At 37.1% G+C, this 25,295-nt stretch overlaps 1 protein-coding gene and 1 pseudogene across 5 annotated transcripts in view; one reads left to right on the top strand and one right to left on the bottom strand.

Annotated features, from left to right (window-relative positions):
* The window catches only part of LOC124088585 (interferon-induced very large GTPase 1), a 67,372-nt gene extending 44,047 nt beyond the window's left edge, over positions 1-23,325 (bottom strand). For 2 of the 5 annotated variants that reach the window (XM_058576940.1, XM_046438284.2), the window contains exons 1-2: positions 23,088-23,325; positions 1,234-1,361 (exon numbers count right to left, since the gene is read on the bottom strand). The gene's annotated coding sequence lies outside the window, so the exon portion shown is untranslated. Of the gene's footprint in view, positions 1-1,128; positions 1,362-23,087 lie in introns of all 5 variants that reach the window. The other 3 variants (XM_058576941.1, XM_046438285.2, XM_058576939.1) reach the window with 2 other exon arrangements.
* LOC131423931 (small ribosomal subunit protein uS10-like) lies at positions 10,723-11,238 on the top strand (annotated as a pseudogene).
* Positions 23,326-25,295: the final 1,970 nt, after the last annotated feature.

Raw genomic sequence — 25,295 nt, 5'->3', positions numbered from 1 at the left:
AAACCATGACTTCATTGTTTAATTGTCATCAGGGACAAGATCTGAAATTTTGGTAACAGGTATGATATGATGATCTTTCACTAAAATGTTAAAAAATATCAAAACACCAGAGTAATCTGGTACACAAAGAACACTTTCAAGAGAATGAGTTTGGTACACGGGTATGAATCAAGACAGAAGTTCTGGAGAAAGCTTTAGGACACCATTCTTTACAAAAACTAGCATCAGACAAATGTATAGGACAGTAGTTTATCTGAAAGTCATCTATGGATGTGGCTTGTGTCCAATGGACTAAGGCCCCAATGAAATATATCACAAGTTCTTGAGAATATTAGTGTAAGAGGACAGATAGATGAGAATGATGGAAACACCTGGTTAAGAGAATAATTGTATACAATTGGCCCACAGTGATGACCCTCTTCATATACATGCTTTCTTTGCCAAAAGCAATATGCCTGTAGCCCCTCATAGTCTGAGTGGACAGTATATGTCACATTCCTTAGCAAAGTGAGGCAGGGGGCAAAGGTCAGGCCATCAGTGTAGGTAATGAATAACCAGGATGAGGGCTGTTTGTCAAACAGAGAACAATGGGTTGTAACCTCTGTAATCATGCTCCAGACACTCTGGTTGTTAACAACTAACCCACAATTCCCTGCTTCCAGGAACATATATGAAGAGGAAAGAGAAGACAATGAATAAAAGGGGGTTCTGAGGTGTATAGGAGAACAAGATGTACACCCAGCTGAGGAGCCCCTTCTCTTAGGAAAAGTCTATCTCTATCACTTTCTTAACCCAAACTGGCTTTCTACACTTGCCTCTGCATTTCTTGAATGTTTAATCTTCAACACCAGGGAACAAGGACCTGTTTCTGATCTCCAAGACACATATCATTAGTACAACAGAGAGCCTGCCAGCTTGAACTGAGACACAATGAGTACAAAATGAAAAGCGTCTGTTATAGCCTATCATCCCACCTCCAAATTCTACTGATAGGAAGCAAATGACAAAACTGTCAACTCTGAATATTTACTATTTTTCATGAAAAAGAAAGGGTGACTCACAGGGCACAACCAGGAGCCCAGGGAGCAGAAGCAGAAACCATTATTGCCCTCAGATCTGGAAACCTACTTGAGGAACTCCAACTGCAGTTTCCCATCTGGATTTCAGAATCATCAAGTCTGGTTCTGTTGTATCTCTCTGTCTACCCCATTGTTCAACTTGTTTTTCACCTACTTGTCTCCTTAAGGCCAACAGTCTGTCTTCATGTTGCTCCAGGAAAAAAGTGCACTGTTGAGAGCTGTTTTCTTCTCCAAGTGTGGGACGCTGAGGAGTCACAGATGCATTCAGTTCTGGCTTCTTTCCTGGGAGAGGGGACTGAACTTCATATCAGGTCAAGGCACCTCCCAGTTTCCTTCCTGTTGTGGGAGGTTGTCTCTAATGCATGTGATATCCTTAGTCTTACGCAAAGAGAATGAAATATATCGATGTTCAAGCAATGTGTGATGATTGAAAAAGAAACTTTCATATTTGAGCTAGTTTCTGCTTGTGTTTGTGGGGATGATAATGGCTATTCCAATGAATTTGTTAGATAGTAGCTAACAATGAGCAGTGAAATGCAGGCAAGGTCACAAGCATTCTTTAAATTCCTTTAGGGTCTTCTTAAACTACTTCCAGAATAAACAAGAAAGCAAAAGGTGGTAGTTAATTTGTATAAAATAAACAGAAGCAAAAGGAGCTAATTGGGAAATATGTCAAGTGAAAAGGATTAATGGGACTAACTCTTGACAGGGTCTATTGATGCTGACATAAAGCTAGGAATTATGGCTCTAAGTGACTCCAATTGTCTGGGAAGACAGTTTCCTTTAGTAATGCAGGTGCACTAAGGTAACTTCTGATCAGCTATTTTTCCTGGCACCCGCATTAACATGGGATTGACTTGTAGATGAAGCCCCCCTAAATAGGATGGCCACCATGACAGTTTCAGAGAGGACCAACTAAGGTCAAATACTGTATTGCCCAGGAGTTGAACACCTGATTGGCAAAGAGAACAGAAGGTGGTCCCTAGATCTCCTGGTAAACATCAAACAGTGATAAAATTGGGGACAACATTTTCTCTTTGTCATTCTCTGCTTGGAGACGGCTCATTCTCTCCCTTAAGAGAATTTTTTACTTAAGCCTCACTTTTCTTTTACTTTACTTTCACGTCTAATAAAATTCTCCTGAGGGACTTTTGGTGTCTGACTTTAAATCTTCTGTCATTGGAACACACGAACCCAGGTTTGGAGTTTCATCTCCCTGCTTTCCTGTGACAAACTGGCGTGAGGAACACAGGGGATATAAAGGGGCTGACACAGTGTCTTACCAGTAAGACTGATCTCCCTTTTCATAGGAGCACTTTTGAAAGAGGGAGAGTTTTAGTATTAGTCAAAGTTTTAGCCCAAGATCCAAGTGTTACTAGTGAGGGAAATCAAAATATCTTACTGTAAATGTATTTCTTTGGCATAGTTTGAATTGGTTATCCAGAGACTGCTGATCTCTTACACAAAGGAAGGCATCTGAAAACCTTTCCTTTTGTAAAAAGTATTCTACATGTACCTGCCCTAGTAAACTACACTGTGGACTCAGGCAGAGGCTTTTCTATCTGATACCCTCTTTCTATCTACAAAAGACCTTTTTTGCAAGAAAAGGAGATTGGGAGTCTGACACCAGGCCCAGACAGAGGCTACCAATGGTGACTGCTACCTGGAAAATTCACCTGCATGAAAGACAACACTGTGCTCCTCCTTCCCTGCCTTTCCAGTGCCTGTGACACTCCCCCTCCCAGAAGTCCAGCACCTATACCCTTGTTCAGCTCTCCATGAAGTTCACGTCATCTTTCCCTCTTTGAGTCTCATACTTTGGTATGAATTTCATGCTTAAGCACATTAATAATTTGTAGGCATTTTTTTCTCTCACAGTACGTATGTTGTGAGTTTATTTTTCTGACTTATTTAAATCTGTGGAGGAAAAAGAGTGAAAATTTTTTATTGGTTGTTCAAAACATTACAAAGCTCTTGACATATCATATTTCATACATTTGATTCAAGTGGGATATGAACTCCCATGTTTACCCCGTATACAGATTGCAGAATCACATCGGTTACACATCCACGTTTTTACATATTGCCATACTAGCGACTGTTGTATTCTGCTACCTTTCCTATCCTCTACTATCCCCCCTCCCCTCCCCTCCCATCTTCTCTCTCTACCCCATCTACTGTAATTCATTTCTCTCTCTTGTTTTTTTTCCCCTTTCCCCTCACATCCTCTTATATGTAATTTTGTATAACAATGAGGGTTTCCTTCCATTTCCATGCAATTTCCCTTCTCTCTCATTTCCCTCCCACCTCTTGTCCCTGTTTAATGTTAATCTTTTTCTCATGCTCTTCCTCCCTGCTCTGTTTTTAGTTGCTCTCCTTATATCAAAGAAGACATTTGGCATTTGTGTTTTAGGGATTGGCTAGCTTCACTTAGCATAATCTGCTCTAAAGCCATCCATTTCCTTGCAAATTCCATGATTTTGTCATTTTTTAGTGCTGAGTAATACTCCATTGTATATAAATGCCACATTTTTTAAATCCATTCATCCCTTCTCGGACTATTCCCTGAAAACCTTAAAAGAGCGTACTATAGGGATACTGCTACATCGATGTTCATAGCAGCACAATTCACAATAGCTAGACTGTGGAACCAACTTAGATGTCCTTCAATAGATGAATGGATTAAAAAAGAGTAAATTTAAAGCTTCCCTACATTACTTGTCTGTAGTAAAAGAGCAACTGAAGTAGTGAGAAGCAACTACTAAGCAATTCCTAAATGGTTGCTTTTGGATGAATTTGCTACTGGCAGTACTATTATCTAACTCAATAACAGTCTTGAGGACAAAAAGAGATGACATTGGTGACTTTCACCTAGTCCTTGTTCTGAAGTACATGTTCAAATATGAATTCTTTTCTCCCCAGCACAGAGTTGACGTTGAAGATCAATTGTCAGAAGAGGAAGTACTGGGGAGGCTCTCTCCTGCTATAATATTCTAAGAGTTTAATTTAAATCTATGACACTTTTCCTGTGACTGCCAACATCTTAGATTTGTTGGGACTTAGGAAATGTGATTCTTCAAAGATTTTCCATTAAGAGTAATTTCAAGTAAAAGGAGAAACCCTCTCTGGAATTCTTCTTATATGCATTAGGACCAGGCTGCAAAAGGAATGATTGCCTCACTTCCACCCTGAAATCCCATTATCTATGTGAAAAAGAGGACCTGAGAATACAACTACATTTGAATGGACTTGCCTTACAAGATTCTGTCCTTTGGGCTCATTCGAAATTCTAAGAGACCATCTTGGAGACCACCTTCTCAAGTAATACTAATTTATAAGCCCTCCAAAATATCTACCTGTCCCACCCACCCCCCCAATAGAAAAAGGGATATGTAAGTTTGTGCTTTACATTAAACAGGTGGGTAACCATACTTTGTGATTGTTTCCTATGCTGTGGTTTTCCTAATTTACATCATAATCAACCCATATGCCTTTTCTCCTATTTAATCTTTGTTTCATCCCAGTGTCCTCAAAAGGGCTGAGGGGAAATTCCACATTGCTTCTACACAGCTCAAGGGGGAACTGTCTTCACCCCTTGTGCTGAGGCTTTTGTTGGTGCCTGTGTTCTCTGTTGCTGTGCTAGGAGTTCACAGGAGATAATCTGTGTCTGATACCTTTAGATTTCTTCACAGTGAGAGCACACTTGCTGTACATGGTAGAATCTCAGTAAGGGCTGTATCAATTGATGAATTTGGAAACCCCACCATTACACAATCTGTCTGTGTCCTCAAATGCTGGCTCATTCCCATAACTGAAAATGGACTTTCAGTTTCTTTTACAATTTTCAACTCACTTCTCAGAAAGGCTTATGTTTAACATGTCTTACGACTTGTTTCCTTGTAAGCAGTTTTCACTAGGTGTACCTGTCTCTTTCTTTCTTTCTTTCTTTCTTTCTTTCTTTCTTTCTTTCTTTCTTTCCTCTCTCTCTCTCTCTCTCTCTTGCCCCCCCTCTCCCCCTCCCTCTTCCTCTCCCTCCCTTCCTTTCTTTATCTCTTTCTTTCCATGTCAGTTTCCTAATGTAAATCTACTTGAAAAATTCTGACCTTTTTATGATGCTTTGAAGAAAAGGGAATTCACCTAGACCTCCCCAGGGAACATCAGGAGAATCCTATGAACCAGGTCTACTGAGGTAGGACTAAGAAGAGGTAAGAGAGTCAGCAGAGGGACAAGGGAACCTGAGAGCATTTGCTCAAATATTTATCTCAGGTGCCTCACTTCTCTTACCCTATTTCCAGCCCTTGCCTGGCTCTGATTAAAAGCTTTGTGGATTGGGCCAGTATATTCCCATCCATTGGTTAGAGAGGGAAGGGCAGCTAACTTTGCTGGTTCTTTCTTGCCTGGAATTTACCACTAGCCTTTTCCTGAAAGCAGGCTCAAAGGTTGTTAAGAGGTTATTTTATAAGGGCCTCCTGTTAATCACTTGAAATCTGTGAGCAATACTTGACAACAAAGAGAACAAGGGAGAAGAGGAAGAAAAATCACAGAACTCAGGGACAGACAGGGAAGTTCCTGCCTTCTGTGGGCTTCTCTCCCCACCTCTGAGGGCAGTGCCAGCTGCAGTCAGAAGGCTGTGCTTGCCAGAGGAAGTATAGAGGAAGAATGTCCCCCATGTTCTATATGTTTGGAATATTTTCTATTTCAGCTATCCAATCATATGCCCAACCTGCTCACTTTAGGAAACATGAATTTCTTAGTGAATTTTCAAGTGGTGCCATACTAGCAGATGGGGCTCCGCTCACACACTGTGCAAGGCTGAGTGAAAGGTGTTTGTTTCAAAATATTTGAGCTACCTCCAAGTTCCAGAAAACCAATTCAGGCAACTGATATCATTTTGACCTACATAAGGATAAAAATTACTTAGTTATCTCTATACATGGAAAGCTTTTGACAAGATTCAGCACCCATGCATGATCAAAAGAAAATAGGAATAGAAGGAACTTACATCAGCATGGTAAAGGCCATCTATGACAAACTAAAGTAATCATGATAGTGAATGTGTAAACCTGAAAGCATTCCTGGAAAAAGAGAAGGATGCCCATTCTCACTATTCCCATTTGATGTAGTAGTAGAAATTCTACCCAGACAGATTGGGCAATAGAAGGGAAAAGAAGCAATAAAAATATAAAAGTAAGAAGTGAAATTATCACTGTTTGAAGATCATATGATCCCGTGCTTAGAAGACCCCAAAAATTCGCTAGATGAGTACTAGAGCTTCTTTGGCAAAGTAACATGTTATAAAATCTTCATAGAAAAATCAATAGCTCACAAGTACATGAAAAAAATGCTCACCATCTCTAGCAGTCAGAGAAATGCAAATCAAAACCACCCTAAGATACCATCTCACTCCAGTAAGATTGGCAGCCATTATGAAGTCAAACAACAACAAGTGCTGGCGAGGATGTGGGGAAAAGGGTACTCTTGTACATTGCTAGTGGGACTGCAAATTGGTGCGGCCAATTTGGAAAGCAGTATGGAGATTCCTGGGAAAGCTGGGAATGGAACCACCATTTGACCCAGCTATTGCCCTTCTCGGACTATTCCCTAAAGACCTTAAAAGAGCGTACTACAGGGATACTGCCACATCGATGTTCATAGCAGCACAATTCACAATAGCTAGACTTTGGAACCAACCCAGATGCCCTTCAATAGATGAATGGATAAAAAAAAAATGTGGCATTTATACACAATGGAGTATTACTCAGCACTAAAAAATGACAAAATCATGGAATTTGCAGGGAAATGGATGGCACTAGAGCAGATTATGCTAAGTGAAGCTAGCCAATCCCTAAAACACAAATGCCAAATGTCTTCTTTGATATAATGAGAGCAACTAAGGACAGAGCAGGGAGGAAGAGCATGAGAAGAAGATCACCATTAAACAGGGATGAGATGGGGGAGGGAAATGAGAGAGAAGGGAAATTGCATGTAAACGGAAGGAGACCCTCATTGTTATACAAAATTACATATAAGAGGAAGTGAGGGGAAAGGGGAAAAAAACAAGAGAGAGAAATGAATTACAGTAGATGAGGTAGAGAGAGAAGATGGGACGGGAGTTGAGGGGAGGGGGCATAGTAGAGGATAGGAAAGGCAGCAGAATACAACATACACTAATATGGCAGTATGTAAAAAAGTGGATGTGTAACCGATGTGATTCTGCAATCTGTATACGGGGTAAAATGGGAGTTCATAACCCTCTTGAATCAAATGTATGAAAAATGATATGTCAAGAGCTGTGTAATGTTTTGAACAACTAAGAATAAAAAAAAATATTTTCACAAACACTCCTGCATTCAGGCATATGGACACAAAATAAAATATATATCGTTTTGCATACAGGAAAATGTATAGTATACACACTCCTTTAATCTCCTATCATATAGCTATTATGGATATTTTTATGTCAGCAAATATTGGTGTATTTAAATAATTAATTTGAATACCTACATAGGATTCCTTTGAATGTAATCATTCAGGGTCCTATCCTAGGCCAGGGAAGTTCAAAATTTTTCACTACTATAAACAGTGCTATAATTGTTAGCATCTTTGAATATATATTTTGGAACAGCATGAATTTGACACTGAATCTTACTCAATGTTGGTGACATATCTAGACTATTGCAAGGACATAGAACTTTATAGAATGAACTAGACATAGATGTTTTTCCAAAAAGGTACAAAACCTGATTGAAATAATATAAACGTCGGACAGAATAAAATGTGAGTAGTGACCTTACAATTTAAGTTGCAAATACTGGGAAACAAATGAAGGGGAGAATTTATTGAAGGTCTGGGATGTCTACACACATGTGTCTAGGAAAATTAACAAAAATATCTCAGCAACCTCTTCTTCACTGATAATATCCAGAGCAACAATTAGTATAAATGCCTATTTCCTTTGTTCCCTGTGTACAGGCCAGGGCCAGATTTTGCTTTCATATATGTCCTGTATGTACTACAAGGCTTTGATTTTAATGAACCTGCAGTAACTTCATACTTCATGGGAAATTTTCCTGTCTAGATAACTTCTTCTAAAAGAAAGAGAAGAGGGCTATGGATGCAAGTTCAAATTCCCTCCAACTTCCCGCACTCAATGAAAAATCAGGGAATAGGGAAAGAAAAGAAAGGAGACAGGAAGAGAAAGGAAAAGATGATAGGCAGTTCCCTGATCCACTCTCTCCTTTCTCAAAACTTATTCAAGGAGATATCTCAACAAATTTGCAGGAGGCTTACACTATACTTCAGATGATGTACATAAATATTTTACTCTCCTTATTACAGACTGTAATCTGATACATCTCACAGGTCCTTTTCCCTTGGTAGCAGAAGGGAAAAAAATAAGTTTCAAGCTTCAAAATTAACCCAACCTGACTATTTAAATAAGAAGTTTTTAGTTTCTATTGGATAACAGTGCTTAATCAAGCAAAGTTCACTTTTTTTTCCTGCTTCTTTTCTCAATGTTTTCTGGAAGGCTGTGTCTTATGTAAACATTTTTCTGGCATTGAGAAAGGACCTAGTCTTCTGCTGGCTTATTTTATAGCATTGTCATCATCTGGAGCTTGGAACAGAGCTTTTTGTGCACATTCTACGAGACATCACTGCTGAATTGGCTAGCTGATGTAGCTCTTAACAGACACAATGTCTATCAGCTTATCTCACTGTTCCAAGGATTTTGCTGGCTCCAGAATTCTGGCTTTACTCCTACATTCTCCATCCCTCACATTGGTTCAGCAGTCTGTACCACCTACGTTTGGTTCAAGTCACCCTGCCATGCTAGGCCAGTGGCAGCCAGTTGGATTTCATTTCAACATCCATGCCACTTAAAAATTTAGGAAATTTTTGTAAAGTGAAACCCAGGATCTCCCTCCACCTGACCAGGATGTGCTATATTTCTGTAACTGCAACCTAAAGTTGATACACAGCAAAATCCACTTTAGATGTCAAATGACTAATATTACTTCAATCCTAATATTCTCAATTTCTGTAAAAAATTCTTTCCAGGGGCTGGGGATGTGGCTCAAGTGCTATCGTGCTCGTCTAGCGTGCGTGAGGCACTGGGTTCGATTCTCAGCAATACATAAAAATAAAAAAATAAAGATATTGTGCTCACTAAAAAACTAAAAAACTAAATATTTAAAAACATTTTTTTTTTCACCTTTCAGATAAATGAATTCCTCAGATGGACTAAGGAGAAACACTGATCATGCCATCTTTATCTACATCCTTGTCCTCAGTTTGCTTTGTCTGATGAATACAAAGACTGTGCTCTGTCTTCTTCAACTCCAGGCCTCTGAAGTCTGAAGATCAGAGAAAGAGAGAGACTGGAAGGCAACTGCCTTGTGGTGGCAGCTGATACCGTCACTGAATTCTCACAGAGGGACACTGATGTATAACATCACTTCATCAAAATTAGGATTCCGTCATTTGGGGACTGTCACCATTCATTCCATACACATTCATAGAGTAATCATGCGACATACACTTCCACAATTACAATGTGTGGCTCACTGATAGATTCCTCTTCATGTAGCAACAAACTCACCAACATGGTTTGAAACAACAAATTTATCTTCCAGTTCAAAATTAGGTCTCATGAAACTGAAAACAAGGTATGGCAGGTCTTCATTCCCTCTGGTTTCATTAGGGGAAAATCCATTTTCTTGTCTTTTCCAACTTCTAGAAACTGCCTGCATTCCTAGACTCATGACCTCTGCCATCTGCTGCTTCACTAACTCTGACCCTGCTGTCTCCTTCTTATGAGGACCTGGAATTTACATCGGGCCCCTGGATAACCCAGGAGAATCTTAATTACTTAAAGACATCTGCAAAGACATTTTTACCATAGAACATATTCACAGGTTCTGGGGATTAAGATTTAGATATCTTTTGGGGAAACATCTATGTATACTAGCTTCAAAGAAAGAATGACTCTCAGTGAGTCAGAAGGCTACAAAACATGTGGTTAATCCTTTTTTTCTTTTTATTTTAAAAAAGGAAATATAACAGATATATTAAAAACTATACACAGATTGCATGTGAACAGCTCAGTTTAATTTGTCAGGAAGCAAACACACTCCTGTAACCATCATCCAGGTGAAGTTGTAAAATATTATCCACAACCCCACGTTTTTCCCCCATCACATGCCTCTCCATAAGCACTATACCCTCTTTTTCTTCCCCATAGGCAATTTAACACCATAGATTAGATTTTGCTTGGAATGACAAAGTATTTGTGTTTTGTGCCAGATATCCTTCACTAAATATTCTGTTTGTGAGATTTATCCACTTTACTACCTGAGAACTCTATTGGTTCATTTTCATTGTTGCACAATATCCCACTATATGATCACATTAGATTTTATATTATTCATTTTACCATTGATGAACACTTTAATTTAAGCTTGGGGAAATATTAAATAACGTTGTAACAAACAATTTTTGCATTTTTTTGCACTTACATACCATTAGGTATACACTAGGAGTCAAAATGGCTAAGTCATAACATACACTTATTTTCAAGATCAGTAAAGAATACCAAATGGTTTTTAAATATGTGAACAGTTTTTTGTTATTGTTTTGTTTTAGTTTGGTTTTTAGAGAGTGATGTGGGTGTGGTGCTACAGAACATGATTCAGTTTGCTTATGCTGCACACTCACGGCTGTTCTCTCTTGCCCAGGAATAAATCAATCGGGTGGCTGCAGCTCAGCGATGGCATTTAAAAATACTGGAAGGACACCCCACAACCTGAGGTGGCAATTTGGAGAACTAGAATTACCCTCACCACCTGCAATGTGAAATTGCTGGAGAAAAAGTGTGTGCTCACTTCATCAGAGGCACAAAGAAAAGAATCTCAAAGTGAAAGCATCTGTTTGCACGCCTACCAAGATTAAGAAGGGCTGCAAGAAAAGCCTTGTGGTGTAGGTTCCAAGTCATGGGATCACTTCCACATGAGAATCCTCAAGTGACTCTTTGACTTGCACAGTCCTTCTGAGATTGGTTTAAAAAAAAAACGCCATCAGTATTAAGCCAGGAGTGGAGGTTGAAGTCAACACTGTAGATGCCTATGCCAACACTTGTAAAAAATTGATTATCAGTTTTTAAAAATTACAATTTTTTTCAAAGTGTCCATTTATGTCAGCAATGTATGAGAGTTCTAGTATATTTATATTGTAAGCTTTTGGTTTTATTCTTTCAAACTTTTGCCATTCTGACGTGTACATCAGTATTTTAGTATTTAATATTTAATATAGTCTGGATAAGAAATTCCCTTCTTAATAATGAAGTTGTGCATTTTAAATACTCTATTGACTATTTGGATATTCACTTATATAAAATGTCTGTTTATTTTTCATCCATCTTATTTTGGGTTGGTTTTATTGAAGTCCTTTACATATTCTGCTTGAAAGACTGCTCTAAGATTAATGTCTTGCATATGTGGTTTCTCTGCCACCAAAATAAGTACACAAAATTGAAACTAAATATCAATTGATGTATGAAAATTTCATTTGTCACTTAAACTTTTGTTAGTATATGACAGAACAAGAGAAAATATTTTACAATTTTGTGAAAATACATTAAGTACAAAATGTAAATTTTTTTGAAAACTTAATCTCCTAAGGACATGGATGGGCCATATTTTTAACTAGTTCATTGATCCTTAAATGAAAATAATACCCAATGCTGAAACAAGACTGAGTTCAGTAGACATTAACAGTAAAAAGAAAACTTACTGAGCCACATGGAAATACAGGGCTTTAAAAGGTACATATTGTTGTTGAAAAGATTATTTTCAGTAGAATTAGCAATATACGAACTTTTTTTCTAACTCTTCTGGTTAACATATGTTGCTATACACCAGTGTTTCTAATCTGGAACTTCCACACCAGTCCATTGGCTTCATTACAGCAGCCAAAGCATTAGTAGTAGCTATAAATAAAATTACTTCAATCACCCATAAAATGCTACCATGGTTTCACATCAAACGTAGCCACATTGTTTACATCTTTAAACTGACTCATACCATCCGATAGTTCATAACAAGCAGCTAAAGTTTACTTCTCACATGCATTAACATCACAGTGAATAACCCATAGGGGATTGGAATAGGAAGAAAGTCAATAGTCCAACATTGGACTACGTTATGACTATGCCATTGAGCAGAATGTGATCAATGATAAATATAATGATACTGTTATGTGGTGGATATATTAATTGTGTTTTACTTTTTAAACATTTTTTTTTCTTTTATGAAAGTGTTGTATATTCCTACAGGGTGCCCATGGGAATCTACTGGCCATCTTACATGTGCAACATGAAAGGGTAAGGAAACTTATTTCCATGAGGCCATTTATGAGCAATATAGATGAGAAGTGGTGAATAACTGTTTTTTTTCCTTTTCTGCCCCCAAATAGATGCTTCTGAGGAATGCTTTATAAGGCTCCTCATGTGGTTTTGAGATGTCATCCCTACAGTGGCCAGTTGACTAATGAATCTTTCTTCATTTCCTGCTTCTCTCATACTTCATTCTTTTTTTCTAGGATTATAAATGAACAACCTAAGTATAAGTTTGTGTTTTGTTTTAGCCAGAGTAATTGGGCAAGAAAGGGAACTGAAGGGGAAAAATAGGAAAGGTAGAAGTAAAAATACTACTGTTTGCAAATGATTTGGATCTTCTATAGTTTAGAGACTACTAGATGACTACTAGAGCTAATAAATTCACCAGTGTTCTAGGGCATAAAATCAGCATATAAAACCTGATTATTTTGCTATACACCAAAAATGAATCTTCTGAGAAAGAAATCAGGAAAACAATCTCATTCATAATAGGCTCCAAATAAGAAAATAGTCTGTGATGAAGCTAATTAAAGAGGTGAAAGACCTCTGCAATAAAAACCATAAAATATTAAAGATAGAAACTGAAGAACACACAAGAAGATCAAAAGACCTCCCATGTTCATGGATATCAGAATTAATAGTGTTACCTTGACCATACAACTAAAATTTATATACAGATTCAATGAAATTTTTGTCAAAATATCAGTATCATTCTTCATAGCAGTAGCAAAAAAATTAATTTGGAAGAATAAAAGACCCAGAATAGCCAAAGCAATTGAAGCCCCAATGGCAATGCTGGAGACATCACAATATCTGACTTCAAATCATACACAGAACTAGTAACAAAAACTGCAAAGTATCAGTTTATACTTGTAGACCAATGTTAAGAATTAAAGGCACAGAGACAAACCTACATAGGTATAGTAGATTCATAAGTCATTTAAAGTTTTGTTAGCATATGAAAAAACACGAGAAAATATTTTACAATGTTGTAAAAATTATTAAGTACAAAATGTAAACTTTTATTGAAAAATTGATCTCCTAAAGACATGGATAAAGCATTACGCGTATATTGCTATAATATGCTGACTTTAATTCTTTAGAATGGCTACAGAGGAGTAGAAGAGCTGGGTTATATGGTGCTTCCATGTCTAGTCTTTGAGAAACCTCCATAGTGATTGTACTAATTGAAAATCCAACCAACTAAATACCAAAAATAACATTAGAAAAAAATACATCATTTTAAACAAATGGTGACAGGCCAATTATTTACCCCTTGTAGAAGAATGAAACTTGGCCCTTTTCTCTCACCTGCCCCTAAATGAACTCAAAATGGATCAAAGACCTAGGAATTAGACCAGAAACTGTGCAAATTCAAAAAGAAAACATGCAAAGTTCAGGCTTCTATGAACAGCATCTACTTTCTCAATAGACTCTGAAAGCTCAGGAAATAATGTCAAGAGATAATAAAATTAAAAACTTCTACACAGCAAAGAAACCAATTAAGAATATGAAGAGAGAGCCTACAGACTAGGATATAATCTTTTCCAACAACTCTTTTGACAGAGGATTAATACCAAGAAAATACAAAGAACTTAACACCAAACTTAACACCAAGAAACACCAACTAATTAATAGGCAAATTACTTCAATAGATACTTCTCATTTGAAAAATTACAAATTGCTAACAAATGTCTGAAAAAAATATTTAGCATCATTAGCAATTAAGAAAATGCATGCAAAACTACACTGAGATTTCATCTCACTCCAGTCAGAATGGCAATCATCAAGAATAAAAACTACAACAAATGCTAGAAAGAATGTGGAGGGAAAGGAACACTTTTAGACTATTAGTGGGAGTGTAAATTAGTACAACCACTATGGAAATCAGGATCGCATTTCCTCAAAAGACTAGTAATAGTAATACCATATGACCCAGCTATACCACTCCTTAATATGTATCCTAATTATTTAAAGTCATCATACTATAGTTATACATGTATACCCATGGTTATAGAAGAAAAATTTATAATAGCCAAAATATGGGAAAAAAACTTGGTGTCTGCCAATGGATAAGTGGATAAAGAAATTGTGGTATATATGTACAATGCTGCTTTATTCAACCATAAAGAAAAATTAAATTATGTCATTTTCTAAAAAAAGATGGAATTTGAGAATATTGTTTTAATCCAAATAAGCCAAATGTAGAAAGCCCCCATACCCATATATATATATATATATATATATATATATATATATATATATATATATAAAACAGTCACAAAATTTATATCTCTATCCAATTTGTTGTTGAAATTTGAAACTTCCTGAAAGTATTAAGACTAACATTCATATATAGTTTGTAAGGACAAGAAGAACTGGCTACATTCAAATACATTCCAGGTTTCACCTTTACATGCCTGGTACATGCATCTTCACAAAACAATATTAGTCTGAAATAACAGAATATGTGAGAAAGATCACTGTATTCAAAATGAGAGTCATTTGATTGTTTTTAATCACATTTTTATTAGTGCACTGTAGTTATACAAAACATTGCTATTTATTTTGCTATAATCATATCAACATGGAATATAATTTGTTCCCGTCTAGTCCCTAATACTTTTCCTTTCCTTCCTCTTCTCCCTCCTCCTGTTCCCTTTCCTTTACTATTCTTTCTTCAATTTTTTCATAGGCTTCTTTTTAAAAATAATTATCGCTTAATAGATATACATAAAGGTGAATTACATGGTGGTGCATTCATGTATGTACATACCACAGTTTGGTCAATTTCTTTCTTTTTAATTTATTTATTCAAATTAGGTATACATAAAAGCAGTATGCATTTCAATTTATTGTACACAAATGTAGCACAACTTTTCATGTGTCTGATCATACATGATGTAACATCACACCGTATGTGCAGACATACATATACCTGGGTTAATGATATTTATCTCATTCCAAAACATCTGTCCTGCCCCCATATCCCCACTCATCCCTCCTTTGACCAAAGTTCCTTCATCCTTCCTATGCCCTTCCCCATTATGGATCAGCATCCACTTATCAGAGAAAACATTCAGCCTTTGGTTTTTTGGGGATTGGCTTACTTCACTTAGCATGGTATTCTGCAACTCCATCCATTTACCTGCAAAATTTTATTCTCTTTTAATGCTGAGTAATATTCCTTGCATATGTGTGTATACATGTATATATCTCACAGTTTCTTTATCCATTCATTTACTGAAGGGCATAGAGTTTGCTCCCACAATTTAGCTATTGTGAATTGAGCTGCTATAAACCTTGATGTGGCTGCATCACTATAGTATGCTGAGTTTAAGTCCTTTGGGTATAGACCAAGGAATGTGGTAGCTGAATCAAATGGTGGTTCCATTCTATACTGGAATACTGGAAGTTTTCTAAGGAATATCCATACTGCTTTGAAAGAAACCTATGAAAAAATTGAAGGAAGAATAGTAGAGTAAAGGAAAGGGAATAGGAGGGAGGGAGAAGAGGAAGGAAAGGAAAAGTATTAGGGACTAGACGGGAACAAATTATATTCCATGTTGATATGATTATATCAAAATAAATACCAATGTTTTGTATAACTACAGTGCCATAATAAAAAATGTGATTAAAAATAATCAAATGAAACTTCCATACTGGAAGTTTTCTAAGGAATCTCCATACTGCTTTCCAGATTGGTTGCACCAATTTTCAGTCTCACCAGTAATGTATGAGTGTGCTTTTCCCCCCACATCCTTGCCAACACTTATTGCTGTTTGTATTCTTGATAAATGCCATTCTGACTGGTGTGAGATGACATCTTAGAGTAGTTTTGATTTGCATTTCTCTAATTACTAGAGATGTTGAACATTTTTTTCATATATTTCTTGATCAAATGTATATATTCTTCTGCTATTTTCTGTTCAGCTCCTTAGCCCATGTATTGATTGGTTTGTTTGGTTTTTTGGGGGGGTAAGTTCTTTGTTTTGTGGGGGTGTTAAGTTCTTTGTTTTTTGAGTTCTTTGTACATCCTGAAGATTAGTGCTCTATCTGACAAAAATCTGGCAAAAATTTTCTTCTAAAATGTAGGTTCTCTCTTCACCTCATTGTTTATTTTGCTGAAAAGAAGCTTTTTAGTTTGAATCCATCAAATTTATTGATTCTTCATTTTATTTCTTGTGCTTTAGGAGTCTTGTTAAGGAAGTCAGAGCCTAATTCGACGTGATGAAGATTTGGGCCTACTGTTTTCTCTATTAGGCACAGGGTGTCTGACCTAATTCCCAGGTTCTCGATCCACTTTTAGTTTTCTCCATGGTGACAGATAGGGGTTTAGTTTCATTTTGCTATATATGTATTTCCAATTTTCCCAGCACCATTTGTTAAAGAGGATATCTTTTCTTCAATTTATGTTTTTGGTGCCTTTGTCTAGTATGAGACAACTGTATCTATGTGGGTTTGTCTCTGTGTCTTTTATTCTGTACCATTGATCTACTAGTCTATTTTGGTGCCAATACCATGCCTTTGTTGTTACTATAGCTTCATAGTATAGATTAAGATCTGGTATGGTGATGCCTCCTAATTCACTCTTGTTGCTAAGAATTGCTTTGGCTATTCTGGGTCTCTTATTTCTCCAAATGAATTTTATGATTGCTTTTTCTATTTTTATAAAGGGTGACCTTGGGAATTTAATTGGAATTTCATTGAATCTGTATCCGCACATGGGGAAGTGTGGCCATTTTGACAATATTAATTTTGCCTATCCAAGAGCATGGGAGATCTTTCCATCTTCTATGGTCTTCTTCAATTTCCTTCTTTAGTGTTCTGTAGTTTTCATTTTAGAGGTCTTTCACCTCTTTTGTTAAGTTGATTCCCATTTTTTTTTGAGGTTATTGGGAATCGGATATTTTTTCTAATTTCTCTTTCAGAGAATTAATCACTGATGTGACATAATGCATTTGATTTATGGATATTGATTTTATATTCTTTCACTTTACTGAATTCATTTATTAATTTTAGAAGTTTTATGGTGGAGTTTTTTGGATCCTCTAAGTATAGAATCATATCATAATGATACTTTGAGTTGTTTGTTACCTGTTTGTATCCCTTTAATTTCTTTCTTCTTTCTAATTGCTCTGGCTAGTCCCAGAGTTTTAAGGACTATGTCCAATAGAAGTGGTAAAAGAGGGTATCCCTGTCTTGTTCTGGTTTTTAGAGGGAATCCTTCCCATTTTTCTCCATTTAGAATGATGTTGGACTTGGGTTTAGAATAGATAGATATTACAAGGTGTGCTCTGACTATACCTAGTTTTTCTACTGTTTTGAACATGATAGGGTGCTGTGTTTTTTCAAATGCTTTCTCTGCATCAATTGATATAATCATATGATTCTTATCTTTAATTCTATTGATGTGATGAATTACATTTATTGATTTCAGTATGTTGAATCATCCTTACATCCCTGGAATGAACCCTACTTGATCATGGTGCATTATTTTTTAAAATATGTTTTTGTATGCAATTTCTCAGAATTTTATTGAGAATTTGCATCAATGTTCATCAAGGATATTAGTCTGAAATTTTCTTTCATTGATGTGTTTCTGCCTGAAATTTTCTTTCATTGATATGTTTCTGTTTTGTTATCAGGATGATACTAGCTTCATAGAATGAGTTTGGCCAAGAAGCACAATAACGATTATATAATGTCATTAGCCACTGGGAAAATGCAAATTAATACCACACTGAATATTTTACATCCACTAGGATAGGTATAACAACAAAGGAGTAACAAATGCTGGTAAGGGCCTGCAGAAAGTAAAACTGTCATACATTTTTGGAGGGAATATGAAATGGTGCAGCTGTCATATAAAGCAGTCTAACAGTTTCTAAAAAGATTAATAGTGAATTATGATATGGCCTAGGAATTCTAATGAGAGGTGTGTACCCCTCAAATTGAAAATAACTGTTAAAAATACTTATACACAAGTGTCCATAGTGGTACTATTCATAGTAGCGAAATAGATGGATATAGCCCAAATACCCACTAATTAATGTATAAATAAGATGTATTACATTGATATAATGAAACATAATCAACCATAAAAAGATGTTCTGATGTAGCCACTTTGTGGATAAACCTTGAAAACATTATGCTAAATGAGAGGAACCACAGAGAAAAAAATGAAATATTTTGTCATTCCCTTTATAAGGAATATTCAAACTACATAAATCCAAAGATTTGAAGGCAGATTGGTGTTTCCCAAGATCTATGGGAGGTGGGAATGGGGAATGATTGCTTAATGAACTTGGATTTGTCTTTTGTGATAATGAAATTAGTTTGAAACTTGATAGAGGTACTTCTTCTGTAACATTGAGAATGTACTAAATGCTAGTGGACTGCAGACCAGGACTTATGGGCTTGGAGTATAGCTCAGTGGTGGAGTACTTACCTAGCATTCATGAGGCTCTGGGTTTGATCCCCAGCAATGGCAAAATTCCAAACCAGGAGTTTTCATTTCCTGAGAATTAAACATGTACTACACACTATTGATTGGAACTTTCATGGTTTTGGCAAAGACTGAGCATGTTAAAAAAATCAAAGAATGTGCTCTGCAAACTCTTCTGCCTCCAGGCTTCTACTGTTTTTCTCCCTATAAAAGTCCTTTTGAAAGTCCTTTGGAAGAATTCTAGCTGTATTCTGAATAAATTAAGGGAAGTAGTCTACACAATTTCTTTTTCCTGGGAGAAGAACAAGAACCAATAATCCAGGAAGCCATATCCAGCTTGAACTAAATGACATTTGGAACTGTGGGGGAGAAAGCAGTTGTGATAATTGCTCTCTTAATTCTGGAGGTTCTTTCAGATTTTCCCTAAAAATGAATCATTAGCTCTGGAGGAATATTTCTTTCTAGGGATGTGGTTGAGCCCTGCTAAAAACCAACTTTCTTTCTGAGCTGTATAAGAAATGTAAGAAAATATTTAATGGACATGTATTTCATTATCATCATGGCAAAATTCTTCTCAAGTTTTTCTTCACTTTTTTTCTTAGTAAACTGTAAGCATTATGAGGCCTGCTTTTTAATGCTGTGTAATACAATCATCGTGTTTTGTTTTAAAAAAATGTAAGTCTTAAAGAAAAATCTCTAGGTAGAGATTCTTAGAACAATGGAGATTTCCTCTGTCCCTTATATTAACAGAGAAATTTGTCTGACTAGAAAAATGTCAAGAATGGCAACAATGAATATTATTCTTATTTCTATGATCCAATCTATGAATATTTATAAGGATTAAGTTTTTCTGGTCCCTGTTAACATAAATTCTAAGGCAAGAAATCTGGAAATATTGAAAAATGAAATAAGGCAAAAAAATATTTATCTTTGTCTCAAAACCATGACCTCACTGTTGGATTGGCATCAGGACAAGGACTGAGATTTTTGTAAAAAGTGTGATATGACAATTTTTGCTAAAACCTCAAAAAATATCAAAACATCAGAGTAATCTGGTACCCAAAGAACTCTTTTAAGAGAATAAGAGTTTTGCACTGTGCTATCAATCAAGCCAGAAGTTCTGGAGGAAACTTTAGGACACCATCCTATACAAAAACAAGCATGAGGCCAGTATATAGGAGAGTTTATCTGAAAATCACCTACGGATGTGGCTTTTGTCTCATAGAATGAGGCTCCAATTAAATATATCAGAAGTTCTTGAGAATACTAGTGTAAGGGGACAGATAGATGAGAATGGTGACAAAACCAGCTTAAAAGTATAATTCAATAAAATGGGACCATGTTGCTGACCCCCATACATGCTTTCTTATCCAAAAAGCAATCTTCCTGAAGCTTCACTTGGCCTGAGTAGACAGAATATGTCACATGATCAGCAAACTGAGTTAGGGGACAAAGGTCAGGCAGTCAGTACAGGTAATGAATGATGGGGGTCCAGAGAGGATGAGACTGATTAAAAAACAGAGGACAATGGGTTGTTAACCTCTGCTATCATGCTCCTGGGCACTCAGGATTGTTAACCAGAAGCTCCAAATTCCCTGCTCCGAGGCACATACATGGAGAAGAAAGAAGATGTTTTGAGACCCATAAGAGAACAAGATGCACCCCCTCCTACAGAAACCTCACTCTAGGGCCACTTCTCTTAGAAATTTGTCTCTATCACATTCTTAAATAAAACTTGCTTTCTACACTTGCCTTGGCATTTTTTTTTTGGGGGGGGGGGAAGGGTTTAGTCTTCAACACCAGGGAAAAAGGACCTGTTTCTGATCTCCAAGACACATATCATTCGTACAACAGAGAGCCTACCAGCTTGAACAGAAAGATATACAGTGAGTACAAAATAAAAACAGGCTGCTATGTCCCCTCACCTCCATCACCAAATTCTGCTGTCAGGAAGCAAGTTGATAAAAATGCTCACCTCTGAACATTAACTACTATATAAAAAAAGGAAGGATGACTCAGGGCAGGACCAAGAGCCCAGGGAGCAGAAGCCGAAGCCATTATTTCCCTCAGATCTGGAAACTTAATCAAGGAACCTCAACTGCAGTTTTTAGAACCACCTTGGTCTGTTGTTACATCTCTCTGTCTACCCCATTTCACAACTTCTTGTCCCCTTACTGCCAAGAGCCTGTCTTCAGGTTGCTCCAGAGAAAAGTGCACCACCAAGAGCAGCTTCCTTCCCCAATTGTGAGAGGCAGAGGTTTCACAGTTGCAGTCAGTTTGGGTTTCTTTATTAAGAGAAGGAACTGAACTTAACCTCAGAGCAGGACTCCTCCCAGTTCTCCTTCCTGTTGTGGGAGATATTCTTATTTACATTCATTTCTTTAGTTTCAGACAAAGAGTATGAAATATATGAATGTTCAAGCAATGTGTGATATCTGAATAAGGAACATAGTGTATCTGAACTGTTTTCCTCAGGAATGATGATGGCTATTCCAATTAATTGACATGAAGAACACAGGGGGTATAAGGCTGGTGACCTAGTGTCTTACCAGTAAGACTGATCTTCTCTCTTTCAGTGGGAGCATAGGCATTTTTTTTTATGAACAAGAGTTTTAGTATTAGTCAAAAGTTTGATCTCAGAATCCAACATTTACTACAGAGAGAGATTAAAATACTTTAACATCTCACTTTAAATACATTTCTGTGGTATAGTTTAAGTTGGCTATTCAGAGAGACTGCTAACTTGTTAGACAAAGGAAGGCTCTTGTGTTCAAAAAAAATCTATACCAGCCCTAGTAAAGTACACATGCATGCAGGTAGAGGCTTTTCTATTTGATATTCGTTTCCTAACTAGGAAAGGTCTTTTCAAGACATTGCGATACCTTGCCAAGAGAGAGGTTACCCCAGTTGGCTGCTACCAAGGAAACTTCACCTGCATGAAAAGACAACACTGTGCTCCTGGTCCCTGTCCTTCTAGTGCTTGTCCCACCCTCCTCCCAGAAACCCAGCACCTATACCCTAGCTTAGCTCTGCATAAAGTTCACCCATCATGCCCTCTTTGAGTCTCATCCTTTGGTATGAATTTCATGCTTAAGTACATTAAAAAATTTGTAGGCATGTTTTCCCTCACAGTATGTATGTTGTGAGTTCATTTTGATGACTAAACTTATTAAAACCTTTGGAGGAAAAAGAGTAAATTTAAAGCTACATTATCCCTACATTATATGTATATAGGAGAGGCAGAAGAATAATTAGAAGATAATAATGTAGTAGAATGATGAGAAGCAGCTAAATGGTAGGTTAATTTTTTAGCAGCAGTACTATTATCTAACTCAATAATAGCCATGAGGACTAAAGGAGATGACATAGGTGACTCTCACCTAATGCTTGGCCTGAAGAACATGTTCAAATATAATTTTTTTTTTCTCCCCAGCACATAACTGACTTGAAAGATCAGATGTGTCAGAAAAGGAGGGATTGTGGGGAATCCCCTCGGCCACAATATTCTAAGAGTTTAATTTGAACCTTTAAGACTTTCCCTGTGATTGCCAGCATCTTAGAATTTTTAGAGATTAGGAAATGTCATTCCCTGAAAATGGATTATTTTGGCATGCTGAGCAATTTGATGTAAATAATCCATTTCAGGGAATGACATTCCCTAAACCCTACCAATAATCCATTTTCAGGGAATGATATTTTCAGGGAATGGCTTCTTTTTAATCTGCATTAATACCAGACTGCAAAAGGGAACAATGGCATTTTATCCTCACCCTGAATTCCCAGTATCAATCTCAAATAGAGGACTGAGAAATAAAACTACATTTGCATGAACTTTTCTTACCACATTCTGTCCCTTGGGCTCATTCAAAATTCAGAGACTGTCTTGGAGACCACCTTCTCCACTAAGAATAATTTCTAAGTCCTCAAAATTATCTACCTATCTCAACCCTACCTCATAGAAAAGGGATATGTAAGTTTGTGCATAATGTTAAATAGGTAGTTAATCATATTCCTGTGATTGTCCCCATGCTGTGGTTTTGCCATTTTGCATGAAAATAAATATATATAACTTTTCTCCTATTTGATGTTTGTTTGTTGCATTCCAGTGGCCCTTGGGAGGTCAGAGAGTAATTTTCCCATTGCCTCCACATAGCTCTTGGGGGATTACCTTGTTCTCTTGTGCCGAGGCTTGTACTGGGGCCTGTGTTCTCTGTTGCTGTGCTAGGAGTCCACAGTGATAAGCCCATGTCTGACCTTCCTGAGATTTCTTCACAGTGAGCGCACACTGCCTGTGTATTGTAGAATCTCCAAAAGTGTTGTATCAATCGATGAAGTTAGTAAGCCCTCCATTCCATATTTTGGCTGTGTCCTGTAATACTGGCCCACCCACAATGCTGAAAACAGACTTTCGGTTTCATTTACAAGTCTCATCTCAATTCCAGGAAATGATTATTTTAAGCAAGCATTCCTGCGCCCCTCCCCTGACTCAGGCAATGGCAAGGCCCTACTGAGGTAGATGGCGCAAGGCGTCCATCCTCTGGAGGAGCGCAGTATGTTTCTGGGAATGGGCTGGTTTGTTTTTGTATTCATTTAATAAGTATAGTTGAGATTTCTCATAAGGCCATGAAGTATGAAGGAAAAAACATGACTTTCCCAATTAATGCAACTACTTCTAAAGAATAGATCTGTTTGCTGTAAATGCAATGATTCAGCTGTGGACCATAAATTGTTAACGTTTAATTAAAAAACCCCTGTAGGAAAAACAGTCAAGGAAGTTTTTGAGAAATTAAATTAAAATCTAGAGAAGAAAAATTAATGTTAAGAAGACAGATTAGTGCTTAGTACTGGGCAACTTGTTCTTGTTCCTGTGCACAATGGTTTGTGCTCTTACTCTTGTTTGATTAAAATTAATAGCCTCTCTTTTCAAGTTAACCACTTGCCGTAACCATGGCACTGGTTCCAGTCAGTAAGTCAAGAAAGAATAGTCAAGGTATAGGCCAATAGTCTGGGACATTTCTGACTATTATTAAAAGTTAACTAAGCAGAAACAGCTCAAAGCAAAAAGCAAACTGAAAGGAAAAATGCTTGCTTATGCATAAGCCAAGATACATTCTTCTATTCTAATTGTGGCTACGTAATACTTTGTTTCTTTGAATAAGGATTCCTTTTTTGTAACCACAAAGTACTGTGAGCCTGCCAAAATGAAAAGTATATATGATGAACTTCACAAGTAAAGATTGGGATTCAGCACCTTCACTTTGGTGTCTGTGTTGTTTCTCCACCCCCTTTCGCCGACTCCTCACCATCCGTTCATCTCCTGAGACCCCCTGTTGGAGCTGGACTCCGACAAAGAATGTTTTCTCTAGGTGCTTCTGTGTCCTGTTTTTTCTTATTTCTGTTTTTCTTTTTTCCTTCTTTTCAGTTGCCTAATATCACTTCTACTTGAAAAATTCTGATGTTTTTATGATGCATTGAGGGAAAGGGAATATACCAAACTCCTCCAGGGTACCTTCAGAGAGTCCTATGACCCAGCACTATCTTGGGGAGGACTAGGGTAACCTAAGAGAGTCTGAGAGCATTTGCTTCAACTTTGTACTCCAAGTGACTCACTTTCCTTACCCTATTTCCAGCCCTCACCTGGCTCTGGCTGAAAGCTTTGTGGATTCCCCAGTACATTTCCAATCCATTACTTAATGAGTGAAGGACAGCTAAGAGTGCTGGTTCTTTCTTGCCAGGACTTTGCCACTAGTCTTTTCCTTAAAGCACACTCAAGAGTTTTTTTTTCCTTTAATTTTTAAAATATTTGTTTATTTATTTATTTACCTGTTTATTTATTTATTTATTGTAGTTGTAGATGGACAGCATGTCTTTACTTTATTTGTGTATTTTTTTATGTGGTGCTAAGAATCAGACCCAGGGCTTCCCACGTGCAAGACAAGTGCTCTGCCACTGAGCTACAGCCCCAGCCTGGTTTAAGAGGTCATTTTATAAGGGACTCTATTAACCATTTGAAATTCAATGAGTGATACTTGAAATTGGAAAATAGAGAAGAGGAAGAAGAAGAAAAAATGGAGAAGAGGAAGAAAAATCACATAATCCAAGGAAAGACAGGGAGTCATCCATTTCTGCCTTCTTTGGGTTTTTCTCCCCACCTCTCAGGGCAGGGTCAGCTGCAGTAAGTAGGCTCTGCTTGCCAGAGGAAGCATAGAGAAACAGTATCCCCCTTGCTCTGGATATTTAGAACATTTTCTATTTCAAATGTCTAATAATATGCACACCCTGCTCATTTTAGAAAGCATGGATTTCTCAGCAAATTACCAAGTGGTGTCTTCCTAGCAAATAGGGCTTCCTCTCACACTCTGTGCAGGCCCCAGTG

Source organism: Marmota monax, unplaced genomic scaffold (genome assembly GCF_021218885.2).
Source record: "Marmota monax isolate L192 unplaced genomic scaffold, Marmota_monax_Labrador192_F-V1.1 WCK01_AAM20220418_F8-fsc00061, whole genome shotgun sequence".
Taxonomy (NCBI): Eukaryota; Metazoa; Chordata; class Mammalia; order Rodentia; family Sciuridae; genus Marmota; species Marmota monax.
The sequence above is the reverse complement of the archived record's forward strand: the minus strand, read 5'-3'. Positions and strand labels throughout refer to the sequence as shown.